This window comes from Antechinus flavipes, chromosome 3, assembly GCF_016432865.1.
Source record: "Antechinus flavipes isolate AdamAnt ecotype Samford, QLD, Australia chromosome 3, AdamAnt_v2, whole genome shotgun sequence".
NCBI lineage: Eukaryota > Metazoa > Chordata > Mammalia > Dasyuromorphia > Dasyuridae > Antechinus > Antechinus flavipes.
Genome location: NC_067400.1, coordinates 505,430,079 through 505,444,666, shown reverse-complemented (window position 1 = coordinate 505,444,666; position 14,588 = coordinate 505,430,079).

Here is a 14,588-nt window from a genome sequence, read left to right as displayed (position 1 = left end):
ATTGGAGGATGGCTCCAGATGAATAATATATTTTATTCAAAAGAAACAGGTTAAGTAAAAACTATATGATGATTAATTCTGATGGAAGTGGCATCTTCAACAATGAGATGAAATGAGGAGGAGGAGGAGGAGGAGGACAAATTTCAAAAGGCATTGTGGATTGGGCTTTGAAATTTTGTTAGGAGTGGAGTGGGGAAGAGGAGGGCTGATTGGAATAATCTGATTTGATTAGTAGCTACAGTTTGGATGGGGGCATCTAAGTGACTCAGTGGATGGCTCTGGTCCTGGAGTCAGAAAACAAGGGTTTAATCCAGTTTCAGACCTTATTAGCTATGTGAAAATCACTTGACCTTGGTCTGCCTGGATTTCCTCATAATGGGTTTGATAATGGTGCCTATTTCCTATTATCGTTAATAGTAAACAAAAACCTTTGGTTTTACATATATATGTGTGCATATATATACATAAATAAAATTTTATTATTAACTTGAAAAGTTAACCCCACATAAGAAAACAAAATTTGGCAACTCATTAGATATGAGGAATGACATAGTAAGTAGTCAAAAATGACAGCTAAATTGTGAACCTGGGTGACTGGGAGGATGGTGGTATTCTCCACAGTAATATCACTCCACAGTGAAGAAGAAGGAAAAGTTTGGGAGGAAAAATAATGAGTTCAGTTTTAGACACTTAGACTTTAAGACATTCAGAGGTTATTCAAATCAATGAGATTAGAGAGGTTAGAGTTGGACAAATTTCAGAATCATCACTGAGATGGTAAATCCATGGGGGCATATTAGCTCACCAATAAAAGAATATAAAGGAAGAAAAGAAAAAAGAGGAAAAGGTCTGTGGGGATACCTAGAATTAGCAAGGTCCAACAAAGGTGAGAGGAATGGTTAGAAGAACCGTCACAAAATCCTGGAAGGAAAAGAATGTCATGGAGAAGAAGGTGATAGTCTAAAAAGCTGGGGAGGTCGAGAAGGATGAGGATGACCAAAGATCTTTAGGTCTGAGGAGTCATCTGGTAACTTTAAAGGGAGCAGTTTCAGTTGAATGGTCAGAAGCCATACTGCAGAGCATTCAGAACAAAGTGAGAAGCAAAGAAGTTAATATGTCCACCATAGAAGGCCTTCTCAAGGAATTTAGTAAGCACAAAATTAGTAGGCACAAAAGGAAGATGAGATAAGGGATGATAGATGATGGATATAGACATACTAGTAGATACATAAAAAAGAATCCTCTTTGTAATAGTGACAGAGTCCCTTCTTTCCCCCCAGATACAGATGGTTACAGCTCCATAGCTCATACATTAGGCACAGATTGTATGTGAGTTTGTAGTTTTTTTTCAAATATGTTCCCTTCAAGACTAGGATTATGCTTTTAAAAATAAAACAAGCCAACAACAACAAAAAACTTTGGGTTTTTTAATGTCAAAAGTCATAAATTTGGAGAGCTCCTCCAAGACTGATTAAAGTGTAATCCAAGGTAGAGCTAAAATAGCAGAATAAAAGCAGAGAATTATTTGAGCTCTCCCAATTTTTTAAAACAATGCCTCAAAATTAATTCTGAAGTGGCAGAACCAACAAAAGGAAGGATGAAACAATTTTTCAGCCCAATACAACTACTCACTATAGTGAGAGGGAAGTGCACAGCACAGCACAGGCCACATCAGATGTTTCCCAACAGGTGATCGACAGCCTTGGGCAAGACTGAATTGGCAGTGGTGGCTCTGAGAGCTCTAAGTGGCAATGGGTGTAGGAGTCTCTGTTACACTGTCCATAGGAAGTTTTCGGCTGTAGTCCCAGAGTGAGAAAGAGCACTAGCACACTAAAGCACATGGAGGCAGGGGGAGCCTGCTCCCAGTTTCAGGACAGAAAATAATTCTTGTGGCATTTCACAGACTAGAGCACAGGCCAAGGGAGCAGTAACTACATCTCTTCTTAGATCATACCACTGTCTGAAGAATTGAAAACTTATAGACCCTCCTTCTTCCCACTTCTCCCAAAATTCACTTTGAAAACAGTAGAATAAAATACCTAAAGCTTGGAATAGTTTCCTGGCATCCTGGGAATAGAGCCCAACTTTTATATAAAGTTAAAGCTAATTAATAGGTTGGGAAAACAAGCAAGTAAGCAAGCAAACAAAAAAGAATCTAACCATAGTAAGTTAATATGGTGACAGAGAAAGTCAAAACAAAAACAAACTCAGAAGACAACTATATCAAAATGCTAGATGCAAAGCCTCAAAAGGCCCAAAAAGAATTCCAGGAAGAGTTCAAAAAATAGTTTTAAAAATAAAATGAGTGGTAAAGAAAAAAATGGAAAATGAGAATGATATAAGAAAAGAATTTTTTTTTTAAAGAAAGAGTTAACAATAAAGGAGACACAAAAAATACTGATGAATGTAACACCTTAAAAATGAAATAGGCCAAGTACCAAAAGGGGCACAAAAATCCACTGAAGAGAACTCTTAAAAACAAACAAACAAAAAAACCATACACACATACAGAATTGGTCAAATAGAAAAAAAGAGGTGTAAATGTTCTTTGAAGAAAAGAACTACTTAAAAAACAGAATTGGGCAAATGGAAAAGGAGGTGCAAAAACTCAGAAGAAAATCATTCCTTAAAAACTGGAATCGGGAAAGTGGAAGATAATGAAAGGCATCAAGTAATAATAAAACAAAAAGTGAAAAAAATAGAAGAAAAGGTGAAATATCTTATTGGAAAAATCACAAACCTGCGAAATAGATGAAAAAGAGGTAATTTAAAAATTTTGGATTATTGGAAAGGCATGATCAAAAAAAGGACCCAGACATCATTTTTCAAGAAATTATTAAGAAAAACTGTCCTGATATCCTAGAAACAGAGTAAAATAGAAATTAAAAGAATCCATGGTCATCACTTCCTAAAACAGATACCAAAATGAAAACCCCCAGTAATATTATAGCCAAATCCCAGAATTTCCAGGTCAAGGAGAAACTACTGCAAGCAGCTAGAAAGAAATAGTTTCCTGGAGCCAATCAAGGTAACATAAGATTTACTAGCTACTACATTAAATAACTGGAGGGTATAGAAAATTAAATTCCAGAAAGCAAAGGAGCTCAGATTTTAATGAAGAATTTCCAACCCAGCAAAACTGATTCTAATCCTTCAGGAGCAAAAGTGTATATTTGAAATATAGGACTTTTAAACATTGCTGATGAAAAGACCAGAGATAAGAACATTTAACTTTTGAATTCAAGACTCAAGAGAAGCATGAAAAGATAAACAGGAAAGAGAAATAAATGATTCAGTAAGATCTACATCAGAAGATACTTGTAACCCCTAACTTCATCATTATTAGGGCACTTCGGAATATACATAGACAGAGAGCATGGGTGTACACTGATTATAATGGGATGATATATAAAAAATAAAATCAAAGAGTGAGAAAGAATGACTTGAGAAAAGGGGAAAAGGAAAGGGAAAAGAAAATAGGATAAATTGTTTCACTTTAAAAAAAAAAAAAAAGGCATGAAAGAGCCAGTTGAGAGGAGGATGAGGTGGGGGAGTTTGTAGGCAATGTTTGCTCACAAATTTGCTCTCCATTGGCTCAAAGAGTAACAAATACACTCACTGGGATATGGAAGTCTTTCTTACACTAAAAGGAAGTAGAAAAAGAAGGGGATGGGGGAGAGAGAACACTGAAGGGAGGGTGGATTGAGGGACGTGGTAGTCAGAAGCAAAACATTTGATAAATGTTCAAAGGATAGAAACAGACAACTTTCATATGAAGAAATCAAAGCTATATATAATCATATGATAAAATGCTCTAAATCACTATTGATTAGAAAAATACAAATTAAAACAAATCTGGGAAATCACCTCAGATTTGCCAATGTGACAAAAAAGGAAAATGACAAATGTTGGAGGGGATGTGAGAAAACTGAGATACTAAAGCATTGTCGTTGGAATTGTGAATTGGTCCAACAATTTGGGAGGCCAATTTGAAATTACCTTAAAGGACTATAAAACTACTTACCCTTGACTCAGTAATACTACTAAGTCTATATCTCAATGATATTTTTAAAAAGAAAAGGACCTACAAAAATGTAACAGCTCTTTTTATGGTGACAAAGAATTAGAAATTGAGGGACTGTACATCAATTGGGAAATAAACAAATTGAAATTATGAATGCAATACTAATGTGCTATAAAAAATGATGAGCAGGGTGATTTCAGAAAAACCTGGGAAGACTAACGTGAACTAATGCAAAGTGAAATGAACAGAACTAGAATAGCATACACAGCATCAGCAATATTGTAGGATGACCAAATCTATATGATTTATTATTTTCAGCAATACAATGATCCAAGACAATCCTGAAATACTTATGATGGAAAATGTGATCCATCTCCCGAGAAAGGACTGATGGAATCTGAATGCTGATTGAAGCAAAGGTTTTTTTTTTTTTTTAAACTATATTTTTTGGGAAGAGTAATCTGTGTTTTACATCATGACTAATATGGAAATGTTTTGCATGATTGCATATTACATATCAAATTGCTTGCCTTTTCAATGAGGGAATGCGGCAAGAGGGAGAAAGAATTTGGAACTCAAAAAAATTTTTTTAAATGCTACAAATTGTTTCTTCATGTAATTGGAAATGTATTTTAAAATAAAGCAATATACAAAGAACATCAAGCCCAGACTGCATTTCTTTATATGACATGTCACATTAGACAATGAGATTTAGGTAATGCTTCTTTTTCCCCCTCTCCAAAAGGGAGACGGAAAATGTATCTTACATAAATTGGCACTCAGTGTCCTGTTGTATTCATCCCCAGATTTAAAGTATAGCCTACAATGATATTTAAAAAAAACAATTTAGGTGAAAGGTTTCATGCTTACTTTTTAAAAAAATTCATATTCATTTATATATGATAGTGACCCAGAGATAGTATAGAAATAAATAGAGCACTTATTAAGTACTTACTGTGTACCAGGCACAAAGCTAAGTGCTAGAAATACAAATTCAACCAAAAGAAATGACAGCCCCTGCCCTAAAGGAGTTTATGTAAAGGCTATAGGATTTAATGGCCAGGTGGTTGCAAGAATGAGTCAGACAACTTCAGGATTTTAGGATAGGCTGAAAAGGAAAATATACTTTGAGAGCCGTCTAAAATTGGCAAAACGTGTTTCTCCTGTATTTTTCACTTTTCTCCTGTCATGATCATCAGATTGTTTCTGTCCTCAAAGAGCTTATAGTGTCTTTTCCTTATCTCCTTCTATAACAGGACTAATTAGTGGGTGCTCAAGTTGGATAAAGTTTGAGCAAGATCTTTCCTTGAGAATTAAGAGAAAGTTAGGTACTTTGAAGAAATTGATGAACTCCTTTCAGGCCACTAGACACGTTCATAAATGAATGCTTCAGGGCATTATCCCTTATCTCTATGGTCGATAGCTCCTTAGCAGGTTTCTCATCCTATGAGAATCTGTCTTCAATTGATTCTTTTTCTTTTTTTTTTTTTGCTGCTAATGTCCTCCAGGCTTAGACTGTGGGTTTTCAAAATGGAAGCACAGCAATCAGTCATGAGACTTTCCCTGTATGGCTCTGGTCCAGGAAGAGAACTCCAAACTGTTGCCCCAGTCTTTCCTTTAATCCAGTTTATCTAGGCTATATACCCATATTTGCAATGAGGATGAGAATGGGGAGACTCTCCCCTATGAGAAGAATATTTCCCTCAACTTTATTCCTCTCAGTGTTCTAGCCTCTTGCTTGATTTTGATTTTTGAAAGGACTTTTTTTCCTCCAGCCTTTGCTCCATACATAGCTTCATCAGCATTTAACTAAAACAAACCGACACTGAACATCACCATTACTTAAAACCCCACAAATCAGCAATTGGAATGAGCTGGGGGAATACAGTGGTGTGTGGTCTGATAGATTACCACTCACAGAGCATCTGGGATGTAAGAGGTCACTTTCTAAAGGTACTAACCCTTGAAGCATCTTTTATTGCTTTACAATGACTAGGCTCCTATCTGATAGTTTTATGGCCAGAAAGATTTAATGCCCCTCCTAAAATTGCTCTAGTTTTATCTAGCTAAATGCAGACTGCTAGGGGCTCCTGAGAGGCAAAGGTTTCTGGATGGGATAAAATAAAAATATAATTACTGACCATAGGCTAAGGAGAGAGAGGCACCATATTAAGGAGGCTGAAGAAATTTCTTAAGCTACAGAAGGTTCATAAGCAAGAAAACTAGTCTAACTGTTTATCTTCCAGATTGATTATATTAACAAATGTACCAGGAAAAAATTCAAAGGATATAAGTCAACACATTACAAAGTACATCAGGCCACCTCCACTTCTCTTTTAGAAGTCTCAAGAGCCAAAGCCAGGCCTTGGCTCTTTCCTTGCTCTTCCTGTTCACTCCCCTGAGCCCTTAAATGAGGGCATTGCCCAATATATGTAAACTATTTTTCTCGGAAACAATCAACGCTTGTGGGTACATGTATTTCCCATACCACTTCATTCCATCACTACTGTGACAATAAATTCATAATATACCAAATATCACTTCCTGCTATTAAGGAGGGCTTTATTAGGCACAATATTGCAAAGTGAATTGAATAAAACCATAAAAATCCTAAGGTTCCTTTGGTTCATTCTTGGAACATGCTCCAATTTATTATATGATCGCAATACAGACAGACTGGGAAGTCCCAGTCTGGAAATGAATGGGCCAATAGTAAGAGAACCCCAGGGAATCCTTGCACTTCTTGAAAATCAGGAAATGATATTGGGATTGATGATGAAGGCATGAGACAAGAGTTAGCATTTCCTGGAGTGTGGCAAGAGTCTGTGGCCATTCTGTCTCTTACCCACCTTCCCCAATTATCTCCTTTGGTCCACATGCAAGGCAACCCCTGCCTTTATGGCATCTTCACTAAATGAGCAACACGCGAAGAAGTTGTACTGTTTGTTGTAATATGATTTTGCTCTCAGGTACAATACTGGTTTGTCCTTGCCTTATTAAATAAGTTATTTGATTAACAGAACAAGTCCAAGAATCTGAGTTTATATAATAACTGTTAAGCTACTAAATTGCTTGTTCCAATCTCTCTTGCCCTCCAGCTGGTGGAACACTGGAAAAAGTGCTGGGCCTGAAGTCAGAAAGATCTGGTATCAGACACTTGTTAGCTGGGCCAAACTGGGCAACTCACTTTACTGCTGTCTGCCTCAGGTTCCTCAACTGTAAAATGAAGATAACATGACCTACCTTCCAGGGTTATTGTGAGGATCAAATTGAGATAACTGTTGTAAAAAAAATTAGCACTTACAAGTGTTTGTCAAATAGTAGGTCCCACAGAATAAATGTTTATTCCTTACCCCCTTTTTCTGCCCCAAACTTTTCAAATATCTATTTGAAACTATATACAAATGAATGAATCCCAGTACTTCATGGAGAGCGCAGGTTTAGAAAGTCTCAGATTCTGAAACCAGATGAAATCACCATCTGTTTATAACTCCTTTGTCCTACAGAACTGACCCCAAGGCAATAGCTTGGGTGGTATGATGGTCTTGGGGGCAAATTGGGTGACATATTCCATTTAACATTCACTCATTTTAGGGAAGGTAGAGAGCTAATGAACAATCAGTGAATGGGAACTTTTGAATATTTCCTATTCTTTCACACTTCTGGTGGCACTATCTTATTATATTACACTATCATGTATCTTATACAACTTCCTGAAAACTGAGTTGAGCATATATTTGATGATCTAATTAAACTTTTCCATTTTTATTCTCAGGTTGAGTATGTGCAAATAAGGAAGCATTGTGAATACAGTGGGTTTCAAAACAGCAGAGTTACACCAGGAAGATGGTGTTAGGAAGAGCTTAAAAAAAACATACCAAAAAACAAAACAAAACAAAAACTTCAAAATTAAAAAAAAAATCAGCCCCAGAGAAAGATATATGATTATACATTGCTGAAAATTGTCCTTTGCCTTTCATTCCTTGGGAGTCAAATAGAATTCTGAAATATTTCTTTTTGTCAGAGTTGAGAGCCAAGTGTGATAGGAACAGAACCTGGTAGAAGAGGAAATAGGTAATACCTTGCAACATATTCAAACCATAACTCATTTTCTCAGGAAACCCCCTCTCACCCCTCTCCAGGCCTGATCATCTGCTGAAAAACCCAAGCTCAAAATATCTGTTATCTTCCATTTAGTCATTCGTTTTCACATATTCAGTCTTGTTTCTACCTTCACAAAATCTTATACAGGTTTTCTTTCCATTCCTGCAACTATCACCATCACTTCATACCTAGAATATTTTAATAGCCTCTTCTGGTTGGGACCCTTGCCTAGTTTCCCTTATTTCCAATCCATCTTTCACACAACTATGTGATTTTCCTGAAACTCAAATATGGCCACACCATACACTCCATCTTTCTTCTCTCCCCACTCCCCCAATATTGTTCACTCACACCCAACTCCTCTTGATACTATTTGGAATTTTCTTGGCAGAGATGCTGAAGATGTTTCCCATTTCCTTCTCCAGGTCATTTCACAGATCAGAAAACTGAAGCAAACAAGGGACTTCCCCAGCTAGTAGCTGAGGCTGGATTTGAACTGAGAAAAATTAGTCTTCCTGACTCTAGGTCCACTGCTCTACCCATTGCCTCACCTACTTGCCTATATACAAATTCACTGAAAACTACTGATTTCTTACCTCTAGGCTCAAACAGAAAATCTTCTGGCATTTAAAGCTCATCACTTGAGGCCTTCCCACTTTTCCAGTATTCTTCTACCTCACTATCCTGCATGCAATCTTTGATAGTTACACTGACCTACGAATTGATCCTTCTACCTATCACCCCATATCTCTGCACATTTTCTACTGGTTGTTCCTTATACCCAGAACTTGCAGCCCTTCAGCTGCTAGTGTCCTCCTTCTGAAACTATTCTCTATTGATCTTTTATGTTCATGATTGTTGGGATGTTCTTTAGGGAAAGGACCTAGTTTTTTGCCTTGATTTGTCCCCAGCTTTTAGTGAGTCTTAAATACTTGTTGACTGAATTGAATGTATTACTGTGGAAGCTTAGAGACTAACAAAAAGCTGCTCACTCTTGGGCAGGAGATGAACCATAAAGGTCAATATTTATACTAACATAGTAGGGTCTTTACATCTTCAGGGTCCATTTATGGTGTTGTCTTCATAAAGCACTGAGGATTTCCCTTTAAACACCCTCCACATCCCTTAGGAGAGGTTGTTAGGTTGATTTCCATCACCTCAGAGACCAAGCTTCCCGCTGGCCCAACTAGTTGGTTGGTTAGTTCTGGAAGAGGGATGCTGTTAGGTTGCTACTCAAACTTCTTATAGCTTCATAAGATTTTGCTAATGCTTGTGATTTGATGGCATGGCCTTTTGGAGAGGCATATTATCAAAGTTTTACAAGGATAAATGTTGAAAACTATCTTTGCATGTATTTGGAAAAACAAAATACTATTTTAAAAAAGGAAATGCATATTATCTCCTACATAAAAAAGAGCTTTAAGAAAAAAGCTCTAATGAAGTTAAGGATATATGCTGAATCAAAGTTAAGTCAATTAATTCAGAAGCATATGCTAAGTACCCACTAATTGACAACATTGGGGATACAAGAAAAAAAAAAGTAAAAATAATAACCTTGTGATACACTATCAGGGGAAAACATCATGTACATATTATACAAAGTAAATTCAAATTAATTTATAGGGGAAAGGGAAATTAGATCTCATATAGGAAGTCACTGTCAATTCAACATCAGAGAAAATAATCAAGCACTGTGCTTCTGATAAAAGATTGTGTGCTCATACCACTGATACTGCTCTACTTTCAAGTGATAAAAATATTTCTGGGCAAGACTATTCACCAAAAATCTATTACTCTAGGCTATTTTTTCCTCCTTAGTCAGCTTTTATTGATCTTAACTTTGCAATGGGTATTGAATCATAGAATCTCAAAGCTGTAAGGGATCATAAAGACCATCTTACTATACAAGATTTTCCCTTTGTGATTTATACATCAATGGAATTCATGAACTCGTGTGTATTCCGTTCATTAGTGATTTTATCCTATCTATGCTTTCTCATCTTATGTGTCATTGGTGTTCTCCAAAAGAATTCCCAAAGATGATTTACCCAAGAAGCTGTAAGTCCTCCTTTAGGTCTTGTTACAGTTACACTATGAGTATAGTACTTGGTCTGTCCATCTATTTTCCCTTCTTTATCAAACTGTCCATTTTGTTTTAAGGCTACTTCTTGCACAGTGTTTATTAATGAAGATATGTCTGTCTCCTTAATGTATCATAAGTCTCTCTATTGCGTTTTTAGTCATCTACAACTTCAAAGTTTATGAAGTGTCTCAAATTGCAATTTCATGGCATCTCAGAACATTGGTCCTAAAAGGTGAGTTTTTATGATGGGGTACATGACAGGATTTATTAAGAATGATGCATTTCTCAAAAATAATCAAATAAATTTTGTTCTTGTCAATTCTATATGCAGCTCACTGTCCTTGAGTAGTATCTGTTAATCCAACTAAATAGCCTAGTTTGGACAAAAAAATTTTCATCCAAGTTTCCCCCACCCCCCAAAAAGACTTTTACAACATCCTTAACAAAGTATCGTTCCCAGGGTTCCTAGATTCTGAAGCTAAATTCTAATTCAGCCCAGAGTGAACCAGATCTACCACCCATATTTTGGCTTTTTTGAATAATTTCAGTCACCACTTCTTTACTTTATGAAATAATGGCAGCCCATATTTGCAGAGACTCTGCAAAATTAGTGCAAGTATGCTCACTTTAAGATGTGAAAATGGAGTCCCAGAGAAATTCAAGTGGATGGCCTAAAGTCACAAAAACAAGTTAAAAAAAAAAAGCCCCCAACTTGGCCTGGGCTCTCTATTCTGCTACTCACTTCAGTATCATATAGGCAACACTAAGTCTATTACGTCTCTCTAGGACTCATGTTTCATTTAAAACAAGGATGGAAGCTGAAGGCCAGGAGATGGTAAGGAGCTAAACAAGATAATTTCTAACATTTTCTGCTTTAGATCCTAGGATCCTAAGTAACAGCCAGGTTTTCTGCTTCCAGAGTTTAGCATTCTTTCCATTGCTGTAATTAGCATTATGTTGGTTGTAATAAATCCAAACCTGCTACTTGTACCTCCCCAAAACTGCTCTTAGAGAAGAACTCAAGTCTCTCCCCTTTCACATGCCTGCCCTTCAGGCTACCATACTTCCGAAGCCATGGAGAAGGGGAGTAAAAAGCCAAGCACAGGACATCTGATCTATCTATATAACAGGTATTCTAAATAACACATTTCTACTGTTTTTAATGTATAGGTGGGAAAATGGGCACAGAGGGGAAAAGGAAAGAGCATCAAAACAAACTGAAGATAATGAGATGCAAAATGATGAACATGATAAATTCATGGAGGCATGGCAAGATCTAAACATACTGATACAAAGGTAAATAAGCTGAAGTAGAAAAATAATATATACAATGGTTACAACAATGTGAATGGAAAGAACAAAACATCTGTAATAGAATGTTGTACAATTATAAGGTCAAGGCCTGGCCTAAAGAAAGGATATGAGAACATAAATCCCCCTCCCCCCCCTTTTTTTGAAAAGCAAGAGGTGGAATATTGCACGTAATGTCAAGATTTTGTCAATAAATTGGTAATTAAGCAATTTTTTTCTTTCTTTTATTATTAGAGATATTCTATTGGGAAAAGTTGGGATGAGCTATATAATAGGAAATTTGGCTGAAATGAAAATGGTATCAAAATTTTATCTTAAAAAATTATCATCATCCTTCAAGGAAAACAAAACCCAGTAATAAGCAGATAACCAAGGAAAAGTATATTTAGGAAGAAACTGGAGATGATTAAAGAGTTTAACTTCTAGGTTAGGATGAGTAACATTTCTAAAAAACAATCAGTTTCCATCATGGAGCAGAGCTACATAGGCTGTATTTTTTTTTTAACTTAAATAGGATGAAACATTAACTTATTAAGTGTTCTTACTACTACTACTAAGCACTGAAAGCTAAGCAATGAGAGTACAAAGGAAAACGGATTAACATTCCCTTTTCTCAAGAATCTTACATTCTAATAGGACCATTTGAATTATTATATATTAGACATATATCTAAGTTATACAAATATATGATTTACTCAGAGTATATAACAGGAAACCTTAGAGAGGAATGCACTAGCAACTGGGGAGGAGTTGGCGTGAGAACAGACTAAGAAAAGTCTCCTTTGAAAGACAGAATTAAATTGATTCTTGAGGAAAGTCAGGGATTCTAAAAGGTAGAATTGGGAAAGGAGAACATCCTGGACATGTGAGACAGTGAGTACAGGATAGAAAAGCTGGAAAAGGCATGTGTTTATGGGGAAAAGATGAGTTCCTTTTTGGACAGTTAATTTTGAGGGATCTACATTGCAATATCTAAGTCAGCTACTTTGGAGTATGGAATTGCAGTTTAAAGACACACCCAGGGCTAGAGATTGTATTTCTATCTAAGAAAAAGAACACCACTACTGAATATCCATTATTATCAGGTATGGAGGTTCTATTAAGAAAAACTTAATTACTTTTTTCCCCCTACAATCTTGAACCTCAAAATCTAGTTAAATACTTAAAATAAGTTTTGTTTAAAAAAAATCACTTATATGCTTATTTCAAACTGTAACAAAATGTCATAATGGGTTAGTTTTCATTGTATATTCTTTCAGCTTTTCTTATACAACATATGAATTTACATAGCTATGTTAAGTTCGTCCTCAATATAGCATTAAAAAAAAAAAAGACAAAAAACTACAAAGAATAATAGTTATGTGATTACTTGGTAACTGATCACAATTTGTGTTTCCTATATGCTGTATGCCCATTATTAGCAAGACTCCATATCCAATCTTCATTTTATATTGTTGACAGTATGTAGTGTCAACAATGCTACCCCAAAATTGATGAAATGATCCTTAAATGAAAACAAAAACTGTTTAGATCAAAAACAAGTGAAAATATAAAGCATATTTACGAGAATCAATTTCAAAATTTAAAGACATGAAAACTGGAAAACTTCATCTAGTGACTAAAACAAAGGGAGAAAAAGTGTACATGACTAAGAATTTGACTGAATGAGTCTCCAAGAATTTAGTTAATTTGTATTATAATTATATTCTAAAACTTCTTTTCTTGGAAGTTTTAAGTTTTATTGTACAGGAGGCAAAGTAATCATATACAATTGGAGATTTGTTTGTTAAAAATAAATGTTTTCTATGGTGTTTTTTTTTCCCCCTCCCTCCTTGCAACTGGAAATTGAAGTACCAGTCAGAAGGAGATGATTGTGTAGAATATACAGTTGGTAATGACACTAGACTATCTAAAAAAAAATCTGCAATTTTTTTTGTGAATGAGTTAAAGATTAACCTACTCTTAATTTTATTGGGAATGTAAAGGCATACTATCTCATATTTCTGTAGAATGCTGACAACACTTCTAAATCTAAATTAACATGGCATCTCAAAATATAATTAAGGTTAAGTAACCTTACAACTTACATCTCAACTATTATGAATCTTATAATGTACACACAATTTTAAAATCTCTAAAATCATAAAGAGGGAGTAAGAGAATGTGTCACAATGTTTGCTAGATTCAAGAGGCATAATTTTTTTTTTAAACTAAGGCTCTAGGAAAACTGACCATTGTATTTTCATGTTCCAATAAAAAACAAAGTATTGGTCATGCAGTAGTGGGAAATAAGGAAGAACTTAGTGGTTACCAGTATAAAGACAAAGTGTTTAGATCAAATATCAGAAAAGAACTCTTAGGAATAATGGAGATAGAAGACAAGGGAAATAGTCCAAGGAAAAGCAGCTAGAAAGATAAAATTTCCTGTTTTACTTGAGAATGACAGTAGCTACAGCATTTACATCCCATGATAAAAATTTATTTGTGGCTCTTCTTTTACTTACTCACTTCTACTTCTTTTCCTAAAACACACGTGGAGAGTATTTCTACCTTAATAAAATCAAGTTGGTGCCTTTCTCCATTATAGATAGGGATATAAAGGCAATTATTGCCTTTTACTTTGAAATTCTAATGGAAGAGATTCACAATCCAAGGTTGCTTATTTGAGGGACATGCTAAGAGATAATGGCCCAAATGAGTAGAAGGGGGTAGAAGAAATAGAGACCAGATGACCAGGATTGGACTGAGAGCTACCTGCAGATTAGCTCTACTATGGTGGCTGGTCGCTTTCAGAAGCTGGAAACTCTAACTGAAACCAGTCCCAAATATCATCGAGTTAAACGCTGCTTTCTATTTCTGTTGCTGAAGGTCTGCTCAGATAATTTTCCATGTTTAATTTGAGCGGGGTACTTCTTTCAAATAATGACATTTACTGCTATTATCCCAAGATAAATCTCAGTATGGACTATAACCTAGCCCAACACCTCTTAACGTGTTAACATAGGAATAATGTCTAGGTCATCACATATAAGCCTGCCTGGATGAGGCCTCATGCTGAAGTTCATC